Source organism: Clytia hemisphaerica, unplaced genomic scaffold (assembly GCF_902728285.1).
Source record: "Clytia hemisphaerica strain Z4C2 unplaced genomic scaffold, Clytia hemisphaerica genome assembly, whole genome shotgun sequence".
Lineage (NCBI taxonomy): Eukaryota > Metazoa > Cnidaria > Hydrozoa > Leptothecata > Clytiidae > Clytia > Clytia hemisphaerica.
In genome coordinates, this window is record NW_027103635.1 from 42610 (window position 1) to 64199 (window position 21590).

At 34.1% G+C, this 21590-nt stretch overlaps 1 long non-coding RNA gene across 2 annotated transcripts; it reads left to right on the forward strand.

Annotated features, from left to right (window-relative positions):
• Positions 1-6567: 6567 nt before the first annotated feature.
• Positions 6568-8299, forward strand: LOC136802719 (uncharacterized). 2 transcript variants are annotated; one of them, XR_010846047.1, is made up of 3 exons: positions 6568-6632; positions 6814-6936; positions 8008-8299. It is a non-coding gene; the product is annotated as an uncharacterized lncRNA (long non-coding RNA). The 2 variants fall into 2 exon arrangements; XR_010846046.1 differs by having other exon boundaries at positions 7612-8223.
• The last annotated feature ends 13291 nt before the right edge of the window (positions 8300-21590 follow it).

Consider the following 21590-nt stretch of genomic DNA (forward strand, 5'->3'; position numbering starts at 1 on the left):
GAGTGCTCCTAAAAGAGACTTTTTTACAATTCTTTCAGTCGAAATCAAAGGACCCTTAAAAGGACTATTTTAAAATTCCGTAAAGTGAAATAGGCCAGCTGTGCTGGAAGGTCGCCCAGATTTAAACACCTTTTAACGCTTTAAGTGCGTGCCAATGTCGAGTATATTGGGCATAGGCTACAATTATGGACAAAAGGTCTGTAGACTTTTCAAAAATTCCTCAAAACTGAAAAAAAAGCCTTTCAAATAATTGAAAATGACTGGAAATGGGTGAAATTCAGCCACACAGGTTGTGGGTGGACCAAAGAGCTCTGAAAAGTTGTTTATGATTGATTAAGCCATCTCAAATATGGTCTAATTAGATGTCTTTTCGAAAAAGTTGAAGAGCAAAACTCATTGAACCCGCAATCTTCGATCTCAGACAAAAAAAAGGCCTGAAGACTTTGCAAATTAATTAATTTCCTTCAATGTCGAGTGAAGAGCTTTTCACCCAAACTCTTCAAATCCAAGAAAAACAACAGTGGCTCTGGTTACAATGGGTTTTTAGAGCTTATTTTGAAAATATTCATGCATTTTCTAAAAGTCTACAACCTTTTGCCCGGGGTGGTATGGAGGAGAACGAAGCGCTCTTGAAATGCCCAGTTTGAGTAAGAAATCTTCATTTTTGGTCAACTTTGTGCTTCATGCTCAAGCAAAAAAAAATTCCAAAGTGAGACCCCCGCAGCTGACCTGACTGCTTTAATTCCCTTAACCTATCCCCCCCTTAAACTGCCACAAGTTCGAAACAATAGAATACTATGAACGAGCTTCTAGCTCTTTCTACATCCGGAAATAAAAGCCTTTAGAGTTTGGACTAGCGATTTTCCTAAATAACGTAGAATTAGAGTCAAAAGTTTTTTATACTCATTGCACTTTTATAAGCATATCTAGGTATGACAAAAATCTAAGCATTACCCTGAGCCTAGAAAAAATATTTTTTCTCGATTTTAACTGTTTTTGGCTGGAATTCTTCAAATGTTTGGGATTTTTTAAAAGTTTTGAATGGAATATATCTTAAAAAGCTAATTAAAATTCAGAAACAACGCATGTTAAGCTAAAAGTCGTAACATTTTGGGAACATAGTTTTTTCCAAAAATCGAGCTTCATCACATTCGAGGGTTAATAGTTATGCATCTTTGTGCAAAAAATCATAAAAAATAAAAGAGCCAATCTCGAGAAAAGCTAATACCTAAGTAATTGATAGTGTGCTTATAATAAAAATATCGAATTTCGCCAGTTTTTCTATAAAAACAAGCCAAAATTTCATGTCTAAACACACATATTCTTTAAAAGTAAGCCCTCGCGAGCAAAAAAAACATCTATCTCATAAAAAAATTGAGTAATTGATGTATGCTTATAATAGTGATTCTTATAGATAAACATGCGTTTTTTGAGCCAACAAAATTTTTTTGCAAAAGTCTGCTTGAACCATCTTTTTACCTATGATGCAACATATCCTCGGAAATGATTTCTATATACAACATTGAAAGCTAATAACATACGATATCAATGTGGATCATTGAAATCGTCCAAGGTTTATATTACGATGGGATTTCAATGCAACGCATTGAAACTTTTACTTTTGATGGAGTAAATTGAAACTTGGCTGTCAGTTTGAAAATTGCCAGCACTAGCCTGTTCGATGCAAAGTTCTAGCCTGTGGAAGATAAGAGTGAGTGACAGACAGGACAGAGCAGGCGGGAATGAAGGAACAAAGACTCACCCTGCTCAATAATCACGTAATCATAATGTAATGTTGGAAAGACTTCAGATGATGGCATTCACTGCAAATGCATATTAATTTGGATATACTTTTAATTCGGAAATATTCTCATTCTGTAACTCAGGTTTGTTATCTTTGTATTTTAATGATCAGCCAGGTTGTTTGAACGACCCTGCCGATGGTGCACCAGCCTGCCAGCCTCGATGGCACCGGGCATAGTAGTGGATGTCTGGTGTAGGATAAGAATACTTTTTACCATCGGACAACCCCGACACCGGACTTATGGAAGTCAGAAGTCCAAACAAAGTCTGATGTGTCCGGTGCGCATTAATTTTTTTCCCGACACATGTCTGGTGCCTAGAGCTCCCTGGCATTCGTGTGGGGCACATTCTTTTGTTAAATCTGCTGTATCAGCATAGGCGACGCGCTTTGTCTGTATATCATGAATTATATCATCTTTAAGAAGGCAGTCACAAATACCATTATTTTACTAAAAAGTGAGTTGATCAGTCAGTCGGTTGATTCAAAAAACTTTGTTTGGGTTTTCTTGTTTGACCTCCATCAACAGCTAGTCAAAACAAGATATGAATGCGTGTTTACTGTAGCATGGTTTCAAGTTACGAACTTTAACTACAACCTTTGACTGAGATCTTTTGGACCGGAGGATGGAAAAAAAATAAAAATAAAATTGCTCTTTTCAAACTTTAATGTTGGAAAAATTTAAAAAAATATGTTTTGAGAAAACTTACATACATTAAAGAACGTTTTTAGTAGGGAAATTGTGTTCAAGTTATTAAAGACCTGGACACTGACCCCTTTACTTGCCCTTCTTGCTTTTATAAAATTTAATTTTCTATAAAGTTTCCTTTTTATGGCTGTTCAGTACAAGGTCGGAAGAGCATAAATAAATAAAATATTTGTAAAATCCAATTTTATTTTTATTTTATTTTTGTAAAAAAAATGTCGGCGATTCCGTAAACCAGAAAATAAAAAAGTAATTGCCTAATAAAAAGAAAACATGTAAGGTTATGAAAATTACCCTTTTTGAAAGTATAAATTTATCCACTAATAAAACATTTTCTAAGGAAGAGGTTTTCAGCCTTTAACTAACTAATGCACTTTTCAAGTTTTCCACACTATTATTGTCAACAAGATTTACTTGCTGTTCACTATGTTACTTTAATTTATAAGGAAAGAAGCCCTCGTGGTCGTGAAAAGAATTCTTTTCAAGTTTTTTTTTAGCTTACAAGATAACTACGAAATTGACCTGTCTTCACCATTAGCGAAATATACAATGATTTTATCAAAACTTTCCCAAAAACATCTTCGAAAGCATTTGGGTCTTTTGTCAGACAAGCTTTTCCACAAATCGAGAAGAAAAACTCAAATAGTTCTGCTTATCAGACCAATTTAAAGAAACGTTCAAATAAAGGTTGGTTTCCTACACTACCAGTTGATTTTTATATCTATCATCTGTATATCTGAAAATCCCAGGTTAAGATTATTAAATCTCTAATGATACACATTTTTTTATAAGCATAGGGTAAATTTTTGCATGCCTCATGCTTAGCAAAATTGAGCCTCCAATATGCCTATGCTATTTGCGCATTATTGGTGTTTTTTTTGTAATTTGAGGGATAAAAAATGCTTTGAAATTTTGTAAAATGGGAGGCTTAGCATATGCTTAGGCAATACCTAAGTTTTTGCAAGATTTGAGCCTGGATATGCTTATAGGTGTTATGCTTATAAAAAATGTGTAGTTGGCATAAATGTAGGCCTTCAGATAGGTTTTTTGGGATCTTTTGATGAAAATATAATCCAAAATGACACACAAGAAAGCACCACTCTATTTTCTCTGATTTATGAAATTTATTTTTATGATCATGAAACAAGAAACAAAAAATATTCATCTGGTCTTTTCGAAAAGAGTTATGATAATAGCATTGTAAAAAGTAGCATTTGTTTGAATAAAATTAGGAAGACCTTCCCCCTAAATCTACCTACTTTTGACTATTGGATTTAATAAAGAAAATTGACAAAATGCGTTAAACTCTTTTACGTCCTGGAATTTTCACAGATGAACAAAATGATGATCCGTTTGGTCATAAAGCTAGTATTCTACATATAATTTATCAAATGGAAAACCTTTTTTTAAACAAAGAAATCCAATCAGGAAAAATTTGGGTTCAAAATATTTAGCTTCAGAACACTTTCAGTTTTGACTTTTTAAGGAGATTTTTTTTAATGTGACCTGCTTCTTTTTTTAATAAGAAGTGCAGAAATGATGATCCCTTTAAAAATCTGAATAAAATTAAAACCCCCTCTTGCTAACAATGTTTTTATCAGACAATGCCAATGTTGTTTTTTGTAGTCAATGCTAGACTTACACAAATCTTCTACATTTCTTTGTAATAGAGAGTGTAAAAGTTTTTTAAAATGCCCCCCTAGATATAATGTTTGACATAAAGGGTACAAAGTAAATATTATCTCTGTATCTCTGTTTCATAGTGGGAGTTTGTATGGAAATACCACACAGACTTGTTACGAGTTTCTTTGGGTCAGAGTTTGCTGCTAAAAACACTTTGGACTATCATGTATAAAAGAAAGATATCTCCTATGCCAACACATTTTTAATCATAGATAAGTTGCTTAATGCAGTTTCCTTTCTCCATGACAACAATGTTTTTCATGGGGATATCAAACCAAATAACATATTAGTTCTATCTGGAACAGAATTTCAACTTAAGTTGATTGATTTCGGATGCAGCTCTCTCATAACTGGCAATGAAAACAAGATCTACAGGGGTATTGAAACAAGGGAGGCCCAATCTGTTTCTTTGCTGATCCAATGTAATAAACATACACCACTTGAGGTATTTCATGGATACCCTAGAAGCAGTTTCAGAGAGCATTGTACGAAAAAATAAGGCCCTCTTTTCTGCACTGCAAAGTTGCACCCACGTAAATCCTTACACAAGACCTTCTATCGTGGACTTAAGAAACTTGTCAAGGATGCATCATCATGATAGTATATGATCATAATTGTAACTTTGTGTATCAGTAAGAAAATGCCGAAATTGAGTGGTGAAATATCCTTAACGTATTATTTACATTTTCAGAGTTGAGCCATTAATACAAATATAAGAACCATGAGAAATGACCTTTTTGAGAGTTTGACACACTTCTTAGTGCACATCGAGAAGCTAAAATTTAGTTATTTTATATTAGCCATGAGTTCTAATCAGGGGCAAGAAACACCAAAAATCTCATGTTTTAGGAAAAAAGTATTGATGCGAGTCTAAAGCATGTCCCCCGGAAAAAGATAGACGGAAATCTAAAATCGCTAGCAAAGACAGGTATGGGTATTATTATGCGAAAAATCTAAATTATTGATTCGTGAATGAAAAAAGTCTATGCCAAAATAATCCACTTTTTACGATATTACAATAGTCAGATATCCAGTCACCGTCGATTTTGCTTTCAGATACCTTAAGGGAACTATTTTTTGCGGGAACTAATTTTTGCGGTTCGCAGTTCAAGTTTTGCAGATTTCTCACTTGAAAGAAAATTAGAGCCGTACTGTGAATTATTGGACCTTTGTTTTTCGCATCTTTTTGCAGGAACTTAATTTTACGGTTTGGGCCTAAATCCGCAAAAGCCGCAAAATTTAGTTCCCGCAAAAACCCGCGGGGGGGGGGGGGCAGTGGGTTTACCAACTGACGGTATGTGCGGCGAAAAAATTGGCTTTAAGAATCGCACCCCTACAGTGCAGAAAAAAAATCGGTGAAAGTCATACCCTTACAGTGCATTTTTTCAAATTTTAGCAATAAAAAACCAACATTTTCAAGCAAAGATTTGCAATTTTTCTCAGATTTGTTGAAATTTCCACCCTAACAGTGCATTTATCAAAAGTCCACCCTTACAGTGCATTTCTGATATTTTGAAAAACATACCCTTAACCGCCGCACATACCCGTTGGTCAATTTGCCTGACTGCCCCCCCCCCCGGGCGCAAAAATTAGTCCCCTTAAGGGCTCTGACCATAGTGAATTTTTCATAATTGCCGTGTTTAAAATGTGTTTTCTGACTGATGTAAGAAACAAAACTATGGCATGTTATACTTTTCTGTTAGACAAACTATTCCTGAATCTGAAAATTCAAAAATTGCATTGAAAAAAATTGATGAAGAAGAAAATGAAGACTTTTGCGAGGAAGAGTATTTCAACTTTAAAGAGCTTAGTTTCGGCGAAGAAAAAACATTTTGAAAAAATTTTCGCAGTAGATGCTGTATCTTTTACCGAACAATAAAAATTTCTGCGGAAAATTTTTGTAAATGCTTCTTTGTCTCGAAATCTTCAAAATAGTGGTTTTTCATCAATTTTTCATCTGGATTTTGCTTAAAAAAACAGTCATAACTTTTGACACATCTTTTTGGAAAAATTTTCCGCAAAATTTAAAATAGTTCAATTCTTTGCGGACAGTTTGAAAAAATTTCGAAACAAAAAGGTTAATTACCCATTAAAACTTAGCACTTTTTATAAAAGAAGGTGATGCAACATATTATTAACGTTTTTTTAAAGTTCATAACGTCATTATTGCAAATAAGTTCTTAATTACTCTTAAGGGGTTTGATTAAAAAGCAATTTATAAAGGCAATTCTTTGTTAAAAGTGTTAAAGAATCTAAAACATAACTTTTATGTTCAGATACTAAAATCAATTTTCTGACTATGGTCAGAGCCCTTAAGGTAGAAAATAAATTGCAATATCTTCAAAAAACATGATTCATTATTATTTTATTTTCTTTTAGCAATAATTAATAACAGATACAAATATTAAAATCATTCAGAAGAAAATGGCAGGCAAAAAAGAGGTATGTCTTTGTACTTATATTCCACTTATTACAAGAGTGATTTTAATATTTGTTTTAAACCTATTACAGATTTCAGCCTTTATAGAAATTTGAAGGCCTTTTAACTTTTTTAAAGGAGGGGAAATCGAATTAAAATATATTTTACGGTCAAAGAATTCATAGCTACTGTACTTATGTTTAGAAATGTCAAAATGAAGACTGCATACGGCTTTTGTCAGCCAACCAAGCTGTGTGTCCTGGCTGTAACTTCAAGCAGCAAAAGGAAAAGAAAAAACTCGCAGTAGAGTACACTGTGCGAAAAAAGGTTAAATTATAATATATATCGTCTGGCTGGGGCTGGCTGAGCTGCTATGTTGACAATTTTCGTCTTAGAACTAAGAAATAAGGAGTAAATATTCGATTCGATATTTTGAGATATTTTTCAAATCATTTTGGAGGCTATCACATAATTTAGTCGTTGTTCATGTGTTTGGATTAGGAGACAATTTCAATCATTTATGACGATTGTCAGCATAAAAATCAAAGTACTACAATAGAATAAGTTTTGAAATTTGTTTTTTATTTTGTTCAAGAAGCTTTCATTGATTACACGCTTTTTTTGTTGGAAAGAATCTCAACACGTAATAAGCGGAGGGGGTTGGAATAAGAATGTTTAATTAGGGGAGGGGTACACTTATTAGGTAGTATAAAACATGAGAAGTGACTTTTTTGACAGTTTGGAACTTTTTAGTGCACATTGAGTGCTAAAATTATATTTGTACCCTATTAAACCTTCAGCTTAAATCGAATAAAAAAAACAGTTATCTTTGTTACCATATTTAAAACGACTTTATTATTATCAAAATCTGTGAAACTTCTCAGAATATTCTTTCGATTTGCCAATTTTCACCCTGATATTCTTACAGAAGTCATTCTCATAAAAAAGCGTGTACTAGCTGATTCATAAAATATAAAGTTTTGGTCGCTAATTTTTTCTTAGGTTGCACTTAATCCCTTCACAACGGACTGAACTTAAAACGCATGGCATGGGACTGAATGACTGACTGACTGAATGAAGAATTGATTGGTTTATTTGTTGAATGACTGACTGACTGACTCACTGATTAACCGACAGACCGACTGACCAATTTTTCATTTTAGTTCGGCTTTAAGTTTTACACTGTTTAATGCCGACCTGAATTGACAGGACTGGGTACCAAACTGAAGGGATGCTAAATAAAAATCTCATTGATTTCTGAAACTTTTTCTTGGTGTTTTTTTATAGAATTTTCAAATCTTTTGGAATTTTTTCCATTTTTGTCTCAGAAATACGAAGAGGACTGTTGTCGGTTTGTTGTTTGTAACCCTTATTAAAAAGACTCAATTTTATTTTTAGGAATGTCAAAATGAGGATTGCAGTGCGAGTCTATTTTGCAACCAAATGACGTGCCATGAATGTGGCAAGAAACAGAAAAAGGTTGGCAAAACAGCCATCGATTACAAGCCTGTTGGTAAGATCTGTTTTACAACGGAGAGGTACAAAATTCATGGCAGGGTAAGAAGAAAAATTATGTTTTAATGAAGCTTTAATGAATTCTGAACAACTTTTGTTTCAGCCTGCCTCGCGTACATTAATATATGTAATCGCATGATAACGAGTGCAATTCGAAAATAATTGCACGAGTGATTTTTTTTGTTTTTAATTAAATTGACTGAAAAATCACGAGATATAAGGCGATTATATATACTAATGTACGCGAGGCAGGCGTCAAATTACAAACATCGCAAGGGTATCTAACTAGTTCTGGGCTAATCGGTGAAGAATAAATAGTAATAATTGGTATTTATTTTCATAGCTTATGGTTTTAGAAGAACAGCGCCACCAAAATGGATTAGTGGTTTATCTTTCCAAGAATGGAAACGGTCACTCGATCGACCATAATGAAGAGGGCGCTTTCTTTTCCTGGTTTTTGAAGGAAGACAATGAAGGAAAAAAATTTCTTCCCTATCTAAAAGATCGTTTTTGTTGAATGTCAGTTATTCTTTATTCCTATCACATATATATATAATATTATATATAGTAGGGACCAAGCCTTGAGTTCCGTGATATCTTTTTCAGATGTCAAACTCTACTCATGGCTCTGGTAAGAGCAATTCTATATGGTTTAATATGTGCAAAATTTAGTTTTCGATTTTCATAATCTTAGTCTTTCATAATCAAAGTCTTTGAAGTACGTCTTTTCCGATCTTTTCACCCTAATTTTTACATAAACATCTTTTATTCGCCAAAATGTTGCTGCTCATTCAAATTAAATTCTACCTGTAAACCATCTTAAATACAGACCCCCAGAATGCAGGTTTGACGTAAATCGCTGATTGCAAGTGATAAGCATGTTTCAAAAGATTATAAACTAGCCAGATTCATTCTTGCTAGCGCATCCTTGTAAAAAAGTCCAGATTCGACATGATTGAACGGGAATCAGCCGATAATTTTGAGGTTTCAAGAAATTTTACAGAGCAATTTTCCTTCGAATTTCACACAGTATTATGTACTGTTAATCGCTAGGTTGAAGATAAGTCGTATAGGGCTGGGGGTATAGAAAGATGTGCTGATGCATCAGCTTTCTGAATATATCAAAGTCGAAGGTACCTGTAACTTCATATTTTAGTGTAATTGATAGATTTTGACCTACATTGGTTTTTATGGTATTTTTTGACGTAAAGTACTGATTTTGAGGTCAATTCAAATGTCGCATTTTTCGGTAGTTTTAAAAACTTTAAAACGTAAATCTGTTTGTGTTCAAGTTAGGGGTATGATGTTATACATTTTTGTGTTCATAATTTTGGGCTCTATACAACTGAGAAATTTATTTTTCACAAAGATGACTTCAGAAAAAATGGCAATAACATACAAGTCAAATTTTTACAGTAAGACTAGCTATAAATCCTTTCGGTTTAGATAAGAGATGGTGGGATGCACGGTAATTACTTGATACCTTTAATTGAATTTCTAGGGTCCAAGTCTCAACAAACAGTAACCAACAACGGGACAGCAAACAACGAGATTGAGATTACCAGCAACGAAACAGCAATTAACGAGACAGCAAACAACGATATTGAGATTACCAGCAACGAAACAGCAATTAACGAGACAGCAAACAACGAGATTGAGATTACCAGCAACGAAACAGCAATTAACGGGACAGCAAACAGCGGGATTGAGATTACCAGCAACGAAACAGCAATTAACGAGACAGCAAACAACGAGATTGAGATTACTAGCAACGAAACAGCAATTAACGAGACAGCAAACAACGAGATTGATATTACCAGCAGCGAAACAGCAATTAACGAGACAGCAAACAACGAGATTGAGATTACCAGCAACGAAACAGCAATTAACGAGACAGCAAACCAACGAGATTGAGATTACCAGCAACGAAACAGCAATTAACGGGACAGCAAACAACGAGATTGAGATTACCAGCAACGAAACAGCAATTAACGAGACAGCAAACAACGAGATTGAAAGCGAAACCGATAAGAAACGAAAAAAACAACCGGAAAATAACAAGAAGAATTATCCTAAGAGGAAGAAGAAGAAGAATCAGGCGGGTTTGGAGAAAGTAGACGAAGACGTAGAATTAGTTATAGCAGCTCCTGTATGTGACCGTAAGTCCCTTGCTGGCAAGTGTGTAGGTCTCTACACGGAAAACCCATATGAATATTGGGTATTTGGTGTGGAGAAGGTCTCTACAAAGTGTGTTCATGGTAAATTTTTCGAATGCTTCGATAGAGAAAATAGGCTTTATCGACATTATAATGACGGCCAACACCAGTTCTATGCGAGTATATCGTTAGAAGAGGAGTAGAGCAAAACGACTTCTTTTTTTTCCAACTGGAGAAGTCTAAAGAGGGACACCAAGTGCCTTTAATCGATCATCTTGCCTTGATGGCCAGACTCGAGCAGTGTGCTCAGTCCTCTCGTTGAGATTGAAACAAAGGAAAATAATATTTTAGAAATATTTTAGAAATAAAGCGAGAAATAACCCATTGTTATTTGGTAAAAATAACTACATGTCGGATTTAATTAATTGGAAGTCGTTGATTTTAGGCCTTGGTACCTCTCATTTGCTACCTACAAGCTTTTTTTATAGAGTTTGATCTGTAAGAATATATTGGTCAAATTTGCCTAAATTTTAAGAACAGAACTAAGAGGAGAATTAAACACCCTTTCGGTCCAAATAAACAGTTGAAGAGTACTGGCGTGTATGCTGTAAAACTACCAAAATTGGTCAAGAACAAAGAAATAAATATTTATACATTCTAAAAAATAACCACTAGAATTTTGCAGATCGTTTTAAAGAGTTGAGAGACTAGTTTTATAAAAAAATGCTGGCCCTTTTTAACGATACTCTAGTAGATTACTAAATAATAATAACAACGGTCGGCCCGTCACTATGATGTTGTTATTGTGTCTGTTATGATAATATTAATCACAGGGATTTAACTTAACCGCTTGGGTGTAAATTTACCTAGAAAAATATTATACAAGGTGTCCATAAGAAAAATTTATGCTTTTGGTATTTTCAAAAATTTTCCAACCCCCCCCCCGGACCTTATAAGAACACCCCCCGCCCGTTTATTAATCTCTAAGAATATTTTCAGCTTTCAAAGAAAAGGCCCCTTATTATGCTCTAAATAGCCTGATTTTAGCCTAATTTTACCTTATTTTTGGTTTCAGAAGTACAATTTCCAATCCCCCCGGAAATTAGCCCCCCCCGTTTATTTGGAACCTAAGAGTAGTTATTTTGGACTTTGATAACAAAACATTTTTAATGCCTTGGGAATAAGAAAAGTCTTCGGCAAAGGCGAGCATGTTTTTACCGAGTTTTTTTGCAACTAAGCTGATAGTATACGTCTTTTAAATACTATTAGCTTAGAACCTTGGCTAGATAATTTTTGGTTTAGGAGTGTATTATTTTATCAACATTCTAGTGCTTGTAAACTTTTAATATTGTGGTACATATTTTTTTTGATCCGAATAATTTGCTGCAATGAAAAGAGTTTTTTTTTGCTTTTTCCTTCCACATAAGTATGTATCATCTATGATTTGTACACGCTACCTTATCGGCCCTTTTTACGCCGGCCTTTATTGGCGTTATTTTTTGGCTCGTGGCGTAATAAGGGCCGGCGCCAAAAGGGCCAAAATTTTGCAATTTTTACTTAAAGGCGGCGTTAACTTTTGACCAATTTTTCTCGATTTAAAGGTATTTAGGTATGATTAGAAGATAGAAATTATCCATTCTTTTACTCCATGTCCAAAATTTCAAGAAAATCAGTGATTTTCAATGAAATTTTCAACAATTAATAATATTAATATCAAATTCAGTCAATATTCACTGTTTTGGAGTCTAAATAGCGATTTCTACAAGTTCTGGCGTTATTCACGGCCTTGAATGAAATAGAGCCCAAAATGAGGCTGTGGCGTAGTAAGGGCCGGCGTAAAAAGGACCGATAAGGTAATTTACAATGTCCGCTTGATAACCATTGCTGCACTATTTCTCTCACCTCATTTTCTTATTCTTCTGAAAGTAAAGGAAATATTCCAAAACTTTGATTAACTGTAAATTTTTTTCTGGCAGATCTTAAAATGACAAGAAATCACGGGGCATTTGTGTATTGATTAGGTATATGTACAGTCAATGCTTAAGAATTTTCAAAATTTGACCCTGGATGATATAAGCGTTATGCCTATAGAAACAATGTTACAGTCGACTTTAAATATGCCCTTCAAATGAACACTACTTCCCACGCAAAGTGAAAATGATTCAATAAACGTCCGCCTTAAACAAATCCCCCCTTTGAAAGAACGCCTCGTCTCTGAGAAAGACATTCAGAAATTCAGTACTAATTTTCACGCAGCTTCAAAATTGCGCGTAATTATTTTGGGACAAGTTATATCGGATCGCCAAAAGTCACCTTTATTTTTTTAATGATGGGGTTCGGTTATTATCAGTTAGGGTCAGTGTTGGACTCGATAGTCACAATATAGGGTCGAAGGTCCTCTCAGGGGCATTTTACCCAGTGACAAAACATGGGCTCCGCGTGAATATTAGTATCTTAATTTAAGAATCGCAAAAAAACAAGGAATTTTGAATAGCTCATCGCAGAAAAATTCTACAAAAAGTTTTGAATAGCTCATATTTAGCAGGGGGCCATTCTTTAAAACCCGTGACAACAATTTCCGGAGTGGAATTTTTTTTGCTCATTCGAAAGAAGAATGTATTTAGAAACTTTTTTGAGAGGGAGTAAAAAAATTAGGTCAGGCAATTTTTTCATGGGGAAAAGACTGACGTCACAAGCAAAAACCGTTGGGACCCAAAATTTGACGAAAGTTTCAAGTCGCTAAAACACAAATACTCCACTTAAACGGATATGGTCGATTTCTCAACCTAACCTAACTTGAGAAAATCAATGTCAAACATTGCTGAGAAAACGTCACTTTGGCACCGTTTTTCTCGAGTTACGTTGAGAAAAAAAATAGCTGGACCCTCGGCTGGACCTAATCTACTATTAATTACTACTAATCTACTACTATCTATTTGGGCACATTTCTAAAAATCCGAAGAAAAAACTATTGGTATTGAAATTTTGGAACAACTTTTGTGCGTATTAGGCAATTAACGTTTTAACAACGTTGTTTTTGTGTCTTTTAATGGGTTTGTTGTCATTAAAACCCTTATTACATTCATTGGGTAATTAATCAAAATGTATTTTGATGATATATCCTTTTGTTGAAAATGTCCAGGTTCAAAAGACAAACATATTTCAATAAAATTTTGAAACTGATTTTTTCACTATGGTCAGAGCCCTGGTAGTTTCCGCATTTCCATCGTTTCAATGTAAGATATTGAAGTTTAGATTTCAATGCAACATATTGAAATCATAACAGTATTCATATTCCCGCTTTCTTACAATTTCAATGTAGTGTATTGAAAATTGGATTTCAATGTCACATATTGAAACTTCAATGGTAATCCCGCCTTAATGTTATTTCAATGCAGTATATTGAAAACACGGGAAATTAGCTTTCAATGCAGTATATTGAAAAAAGGGCCGAGGATGGTCTGGACTATAAAATAAACATTTTTAAGTTTAAGTGCTTGCATATTTCTGGTTTCTTTTCTAAGTGTTCATTATTAACTTACAAACTTACCTCCAGTCAAACATAGTTCCCCATCAATTTCGTCAATGGCATGTTTCGAAAAAATTAAAACCTTGAAAAAAACACACACAACTTGCTTTACAGTAGAACAAAAATACTTCTTTGATAGTTTTCTAGTGCAGGTTTAAATACAATTTGATTAATTTTAACCTATCATTTACAACAATAATAAGCATACACATTCAAAAATTAAAACAAACATGTGATTATTCAACCATGCATTCCTCCAAGCCATTACACACTAATTTAGTAAAACATGTTTGCGTACACACCTTTATGGTGAACAGAAGATGACTCATCCACACTCATCATAATACCTTCAAAACAAAGCTGCTTGCAAGACAACAAAACACAACAAAGATCGCCTAGTCAAACAATATCAAATCTGTACAGTTTTTGCCCATCATTGTATTTTTGATAAATAAATTTTTAAAAGGTATTGTATGCTAATAAGTTATGGCATAAACAACAAAGAACAAGTTAGGGTAGTGGCTATTATTTCCCTTTTAACAACACTGTAAGTGACCTTTAAAAGAATTCTTTAATATCGTTTAACTCGTGTCCATGAAACATCTCATGACCCCATATTTAATCAACAGAGGAATTTCGTAAGCTATTGTCATGATTACATATTATAGTTTAAATTGCTATGAGCCTTTCATCCAACTGTGTCTAAACATCTGATTAGGCTAATTCAAACATATCAAACAAAATCCAAAGATCTTAAAATAGTTTTCAAACAAATAATTTTCTCACTCTTTTTCGATTCCCATGTATCCTTTCATTTCTTTTGCAATATTTCATCCTTTGATTGAGATAGTATGCACAAATTCATCATCACTATTTGTATTCTAGTAACCCTTATTAATCCCCGTTAAAATTCATCCGGTTGATAACCCATTGAAATATATTCTTAAAGATGGTTCAATTTCAAGCTGTAGGCCCCAGTGGGAAATGAGTGAATTCAATTTATAATATTTTCACAATTTCAATAATTTCACAGCTAATTTTTTTACCCTATTTCTCCAGACTAACTATTCCCTTTTAAATTCATATTTAAATGAACTTCTTCAAAAAAAATATTTAGACTTTGTCAGGTCCAGCCCTTCATTTTGGGGAAAGAGGAGGGAGCATTATATCAAAAGTGAAGAAACAATCCTTAATCATTTATTGTTATACTCTTCTTTCCGACTGATGACCTGTCTTAGCTTTTAGTCATGCTACAATATAAGGTGTTGTTGTAAAACTTTATGACATACTGAAGACGAGACCAAAGAGACAAGCTTTGTACGTATTTATTATAAGCAACTGGATTGCTTAGGCTGTCAGGCTTGAGGGCTCAAATTAGCAGATTTCTTTTTCACTCTCTCGTAAAGTGGAACTTTGTTTTAAACTTCCTAACCATGTCAAAAGATAGCCCTTTACCCAACAACCCTAAATATGGTATAATATCAAGGGTGGCCACATCAGATTTTTCTTAAATGAGTTAAATGCTTAGCAGTCCCAGCCCTGACCCCAAAATTGGAAATGTTTATGAAAAAAATTAGCAGTTTGAGTTAATGCAAAATCTAATGCTTAACCTAAATCTTTAAAACAAATTTTGGGCCTTTTCTAGTAGATTTTTCTACTCCTCCATTTCTTTACACCAAGCAAAATGTCGGTATCTATCCAAATTCTTTCACTGTAGATTATTGGAACAGGGATTGAGAGAAAATTAAGGAAGGTAGGCGGGTGGCTAAAACTTGGCATTATTTCTATAGAAAGAATTGAGATTTAACTCGTCTTAAAAGAGGACAATGTTCCACTTTTTTTTGCGTGGGAAAAGGCTGAAGTCGTTTATAATACAATCGGTAGTCTAAGTTTTTGTATTTATCGGATTAAATTTTCTATTTGTATGCATTAAGCCCTTAGGAATGCTAGCTAATCCCATCCTTTTATATGTTGTGAAAATCAGAGTTGGATGGATTAGGGAATAAGATCAAGCTAGTTTCTACGAGGCGGGATATATCTTAATTGCAAGTAATGCTTTTAAATGTTCAATTAAAAGTCTCCAGAAGTGAGGAATAAATACCTATTAATTATTAAAAAAAGGTAAAGTGGATCTTTTTCTTTTGGATTGACTCGATTTATGCATTTAACATTTAAGTATTTCTCTCAATTAGGGGACGACTTTTTTTAATAAGAACTAGCATGAAATACAGATACAGCCTCAGCTGTTCACGATTTAGTAAAATTTTCAAGTTTAAGATTTCTGATATGTCAATAAACATTCTTAATTCCCACTAAATGAATGCCTAAAAGTTAACTTAATGAGGTTTTCTAAAGTATTTTGTATACCTAAAGAACAGGTTGCTCTATGCAATATGGTCTAAAGTACCACCTACAAAAAATATGAGGCTATAATGTTCTTATGGAAAGGATGTTACAAGCAACTAATCCACCCATTCTCTTTTAGGAATCATCTCCACTTTCTCTTCATATAAATCACATCCCTGTCTTGCCTTATCAAATCTTTTATCCACTCGCCTGGCGTCGCATATTCCCACCAACTCTTTGCGTTTGTCTCGTTGTTTTTGGTTCATCATTTGTTAAACCCGCTACTCTTTCTAGTTTGACCTCACCAGTCTCCTCCATTCATTATTCATCATTTAGTCATTTGATTTCTCCAGCCTTTTTCCACTTGGTTTTCACACCACTCCACCCCTCTCTTTGTTTACCCGTTATGTTCGGTACTGTTTGTTTTTCCGGGACAGTAGTTATATACGTTTCATAATAATTATGTTCCTTTTGTTCAAGTCAAAATCAACTGTTTTTTTTTATTTCCAAAATTTATATCTGCCATTTTTATGGATGGGAATACTTTAAAAGGTACAAGGCGTCTCAAAGGAGATTGTAGTATATTTGCTTAGGTATTCAATTAAATTGTTACAAACGTTCCTTTTCTGTGTTTCAATTAAGGACTTTTTGATTCCTTTTTCACTAGAAATCGAAAGAAAATAAACGGTCCTTTGAGAGCATCTAATGAGGTCGTTTTCGTTCCTGTCGAAATTATTGTCATTTATAAGAAAATCTTTGAATAAGCGTATTTTACCTAACGTTACTCCGTTTATTTTAGATGAGCATTTTACTGACCAAAAAGGGGACGAATTAGGACTGTTTTGATATACGTTCTTCAATAAAACTGTATTACATCTCTTTACACCCTGGATATTATCAGAGTCCCATTTTAAAAGCTTGATTGCTTGAGAAAATCAGGGGGTTTTAGTGGGCTTTGTAGTTTCCATTTATCTATAAGAAATTTCTCATCAAGTACCTCCGTTTTAAAGAGCTGAGATTAGTAATTTTAGCTGCATTTTTTGAAGTTTCAAGGGGGTGTCTATATTGAGAGAGTCTTTTCGTTCTTACGATTTCATTTTCAAGAAAGACTGGGGGTACAAACGACCGACTCGTTTACTGGATAGAGATTGGTTAAAATGTAAATTTTGTTAAATATGGCTAATTCGAATTCAGAATTTATAAGTGATAGGATGTCCCCGGATTTTCTTTGTTTTGAATACAAATCGGGGTGCTTTTGCTACTTTTTACAAGTTTATGCAATTTTTCTTTTTTCGAATGAGTGAATTCGGTCGAGATTGGTTTTATTTGTATATTGTGCGTGGAAAAGGAATGCCAAAGAAACTCTTGTCAAAGAAAATTTGGAAAGATGCTGTAGGAGCTGCTTCTAAACCAAAACGCTTGAGTTTGGTTCCAGATAGAGATGGGTTATTTAATTGTCCTGTAAAGAATTGTGACAGTGAATCGTACCAAACAAAACGAGGTTGCAGGAAGCATGTTTATCAGAGGCATGGGTGGTATTATTTTTTGACGAAAAGCCAAATGTAGAGGATGTTTTACCAAAGCAGGTTGTGACATCTACAACCCTAAAAAGAATGAAACGCAGTAGGACTACGGACATACCATCTTTCAATCGAGACTGTTCATTTGACATTTCTTTTAAATCCTGGCTGTGTAGTGCCGTCGGTGGCTCTAAAAGCTATAAACAGTCAAGCAAGTTTAGTTGCAGAGTTTTAAAATTTTTAAAATTTTGCTGTCAAGATTGCTACCCTGAGTGGGGGACATACCACTAACCATCGTAGATTATTGTGTCGGTTCAATTTCTTCTATCTCAGACTTTATCGAATACTTAAAAAAGGATTGGTGTGTTGGCTATGCTGGTTTAATAGGATATATGAACTCCTTGTCGCATGTTCTAGATTTTAGGAGAATGAACAGCACAGCACTTAACGAAAGCTATGTGGTATCAGAGATTTATATTGACCGTGTTAAGAAAACGCTGGCTCGAAAAATGCGATGTGAGTGGAACATTTTGCTTAGTGTTGATTATTTCTAAGATAGATTGGCTGGGCAAGCCTAGAAGATATGCAATCAGTTATTCCTCACCATGCCGAAAGATTTACCTCAAATTTTACTTAGTACCTCAACTAAGGACTTTCGTCCATCGTCACACGATCTGTCATTTTGTACTGGGTTTCTCACTGCAGTTTTGTTCCTTATGGTAAAAGCTACCAGACCTATGACATTTCAATATCTGACAGTAAAATGATAGAGAAGTGACCAAAATGGGAAGATCGACCAAACAGTTTTCAAGACTATGGAAAAATACGGATTCGACACTTAATTTTTACAAAACAAGTTCTGGATAGGTAAATGGATACATTAAATGTATTAGACCAAGGATGAATCCAACATGTGGGCTATCTTCTAGTGACAAGAAACGGAAACGCAACTTCACGCCTTAGTGACGTTTTTGGAAGGTTAGTTTTTTCAAGCTATTGGAAAGTATATCAATCCGACTAGATATCGACAGATCATTGAAACGGAAAGTGCAGCAAAATTAACAGTAGAAGAACAACATGTTCTCTCACAAGACCAAAAACATACTTCATTTGTTGCGCGAGTCCACTATCAAAAACTTCAATCTAGAGATATTGCATCAAAAGGAAAAAAAGTAATGGAAAAATTAACAGACGAGACTCCATCAATAAACGCTCTCTCTAAAATTACAGAAACATTGGATATATCGACGCTCCCAACGCCCATTTTCAATATTGAACACAAGACTCAAATTAAAGTTAAAGGACAACGCCAGAAAAAAGTTGCATTTTCTTCAGCAGAAGATAATTTTTTAAAACTAGGAATTCAAAAATATGGTTGTGCGTGGTCAAAAATTTTGACTGATCCTGAATTCAAATTTCATTCTTCAAGGCAGGGGCAACATTATGTCGTAGGGCCCAAACTTGTAAATTGACTTGACTTAAGAAAGCTTCAATTATGTTTTTTTTTATTATATTATTGGAAATATATCAGAACATACAGAAAATATCAAACTGAAGCCCCTTTACTTTTAGATGATTTTATTTAAATAATGTTTACAGGCAGAAGAAAACGGTTTTTCTCAAAGGGTTGTAATGAGTTCACGGACAACGAAAACATAAATTCTGTTTTATTTTGAATTTTTCTTTTTCTTTTTCTTTGAAAATATATCGTCAATTCGATCGTCACTTCGATTGTTCTCTTTGAAATTTTTCGTTTGACCAGTGTTTCGTCTTTGCCGTGACACCTTTCATCGTCAGACGAAATGACAATCACCTCAGGTTCTGAGATTAAAGAAAACACACATTGAAAATAGTGAAATTTTGGGCGAAATTTAGAGTAGAAACATCAAATAGAAATACTACAATGACTAAGTCGCATCAGGGATGGATGTGTGAAGTTGCTCAGCATTACCTTTTTTCTTTGCTCCGTATAGCTTCTCCATAGTGTACTGACTAAAACAAGTGCAATTTTTGTTGAGCATCTCATCTTCCTTTTGACTTTTAAGATCCGACATCTTTACCAAAGTTTTCAAAATTTCTAGAGAGCGTCCCACTGTTAAACTGTAACAAAAATATGTTCCAAATTTCAAAAGGATCGATTTATAGTATATCGCAAAAATACTTGGATATCGAGTCAAAAAAAAGTTTTTTACAAACCCGGAGGGGGGATCTTAATTTCAGAATTCTTTTTTTCGAAATTGAAGACCACAGCGTAGACCGTTAGACCATACAGAAGACCGTTGATTTTATGAGAGTTTCTATGGGGAGACGTCTTTAGACCGTCAATCTTCGAGATTCTAATGTTATAGAATAGGTAAAAAAGCATCAAATTCATAAAGTTCTAATTCAAATTCGATTTATTCTACTTTGAAAATGAAGACCAGTATGTAGACCAGTAGACCAGGAGTAGTCCGGTGGATTTATAGGAGTTTCTATGGGGAGACCTTCAGACCGTCAATTTGTGAGATTCTAAAGTCATACAGAAAGAAAAAGTTAAAATTTTCAAAGTTCTAAGTCAAATCTGATTGATTCTGTTTTGAAAATGAAGACCATTCTGTAGACCCTTAGACCATAAGAAGACCGAAGTTTATATGAGAGTTTCTATAAAGTAGCCCATTAGACCGGTAAAAAATCATGGTAGCTAAAGTGAAACATCTGCAAATATCGTCCAAATGTCATAGTTTTTCTTTTGAGGGTAAAAATATTTCAATAAAGTGAAGACCATTCTGTAGACCCTTAGACCATAAGAAGACGAAGTTTATATGAGAGTTTCTATAGTAGCCCATTAGACCGGGTAATAAAATCATGGTAGCTAAAGTGAAATATCTGAAAAATATCGTCCGAAAATGTCATAGTTTTTCTTTTGAGGGTAAAAATATTTCAATAAAGTGAAGACCATTCTGTAGACCCTTAGACCATAAGAAGACCGAAGTTTATATGAGAGTTTCTATAGAGTAGCCCATTAGACCGGTATAAAATCATGGTAGCTAAAGTGAAACATCTGAAAAATATCGTCCGAAATGTCAGAGTTTTTCATTTGAGGGTAAAATATTCAATAAGTGAAGACCATTCTGTAACCCTTAAACCATAAGAAGACCGAAAGTTATATGAGAGTTTTTCTATAGAGTAGCCCATTAGACCGGTATAAAATCATGTAGCTAAAGTGAAACATCTGAAAATATCGTCCGAAAATGTCATAGTTTTTCTTTGAGGGTAAAAATATTTCAATAAAGTGAAGACCATTCTGTAGACCCTTAGACCATAAGAAGACCGAAGTTTATATGAGAGGTTTCTATAGAGTAGCCCATTAGACCGGTATAAATCATGGTAGCTAAGTGAAACATCTGAAAATAAGCGCGAAAGTCAGAGTTTTTCATTTGAGGGTAAAATTATTTCAATAAAGTGAAGACCATTCTGTAACCCTTAGACCATAAGAAGACCGAAGTTTATATGAGAGTTTCTATAGTAGCCCATTAGACCGGTATAAATCATGTAGCTAAAGTGAAACATCTGAAAAATACCGTCCGAAAAGTCAGAGTTTTTCTTTGAGGGTAAAATTATTTCAATATGGTGAAGACCATTTGTAGACCCTTAGACCATAAGAAGACGAAGTTTATATGAGAGTTATATAGAGTAGCCCATTAGACCGGTATAAAATCAGGTAGCTAAAGTGAAACATCTGAAAATATCGTCCGAAAATGTCAGAGTTTTTTCTTTTGAGGGTAAAAATATTTCAATAAAGTGAAGACCATTTTGTAGACCCTTAGACCATAAGAAACCGAAGTTTATATGAGAGTTTAATAGAGTAGCCCATTAGACCGGTATAAAATCATGGTAGCTAAATGAAACATCTGAAAAATATCGTCCGAAATGTCA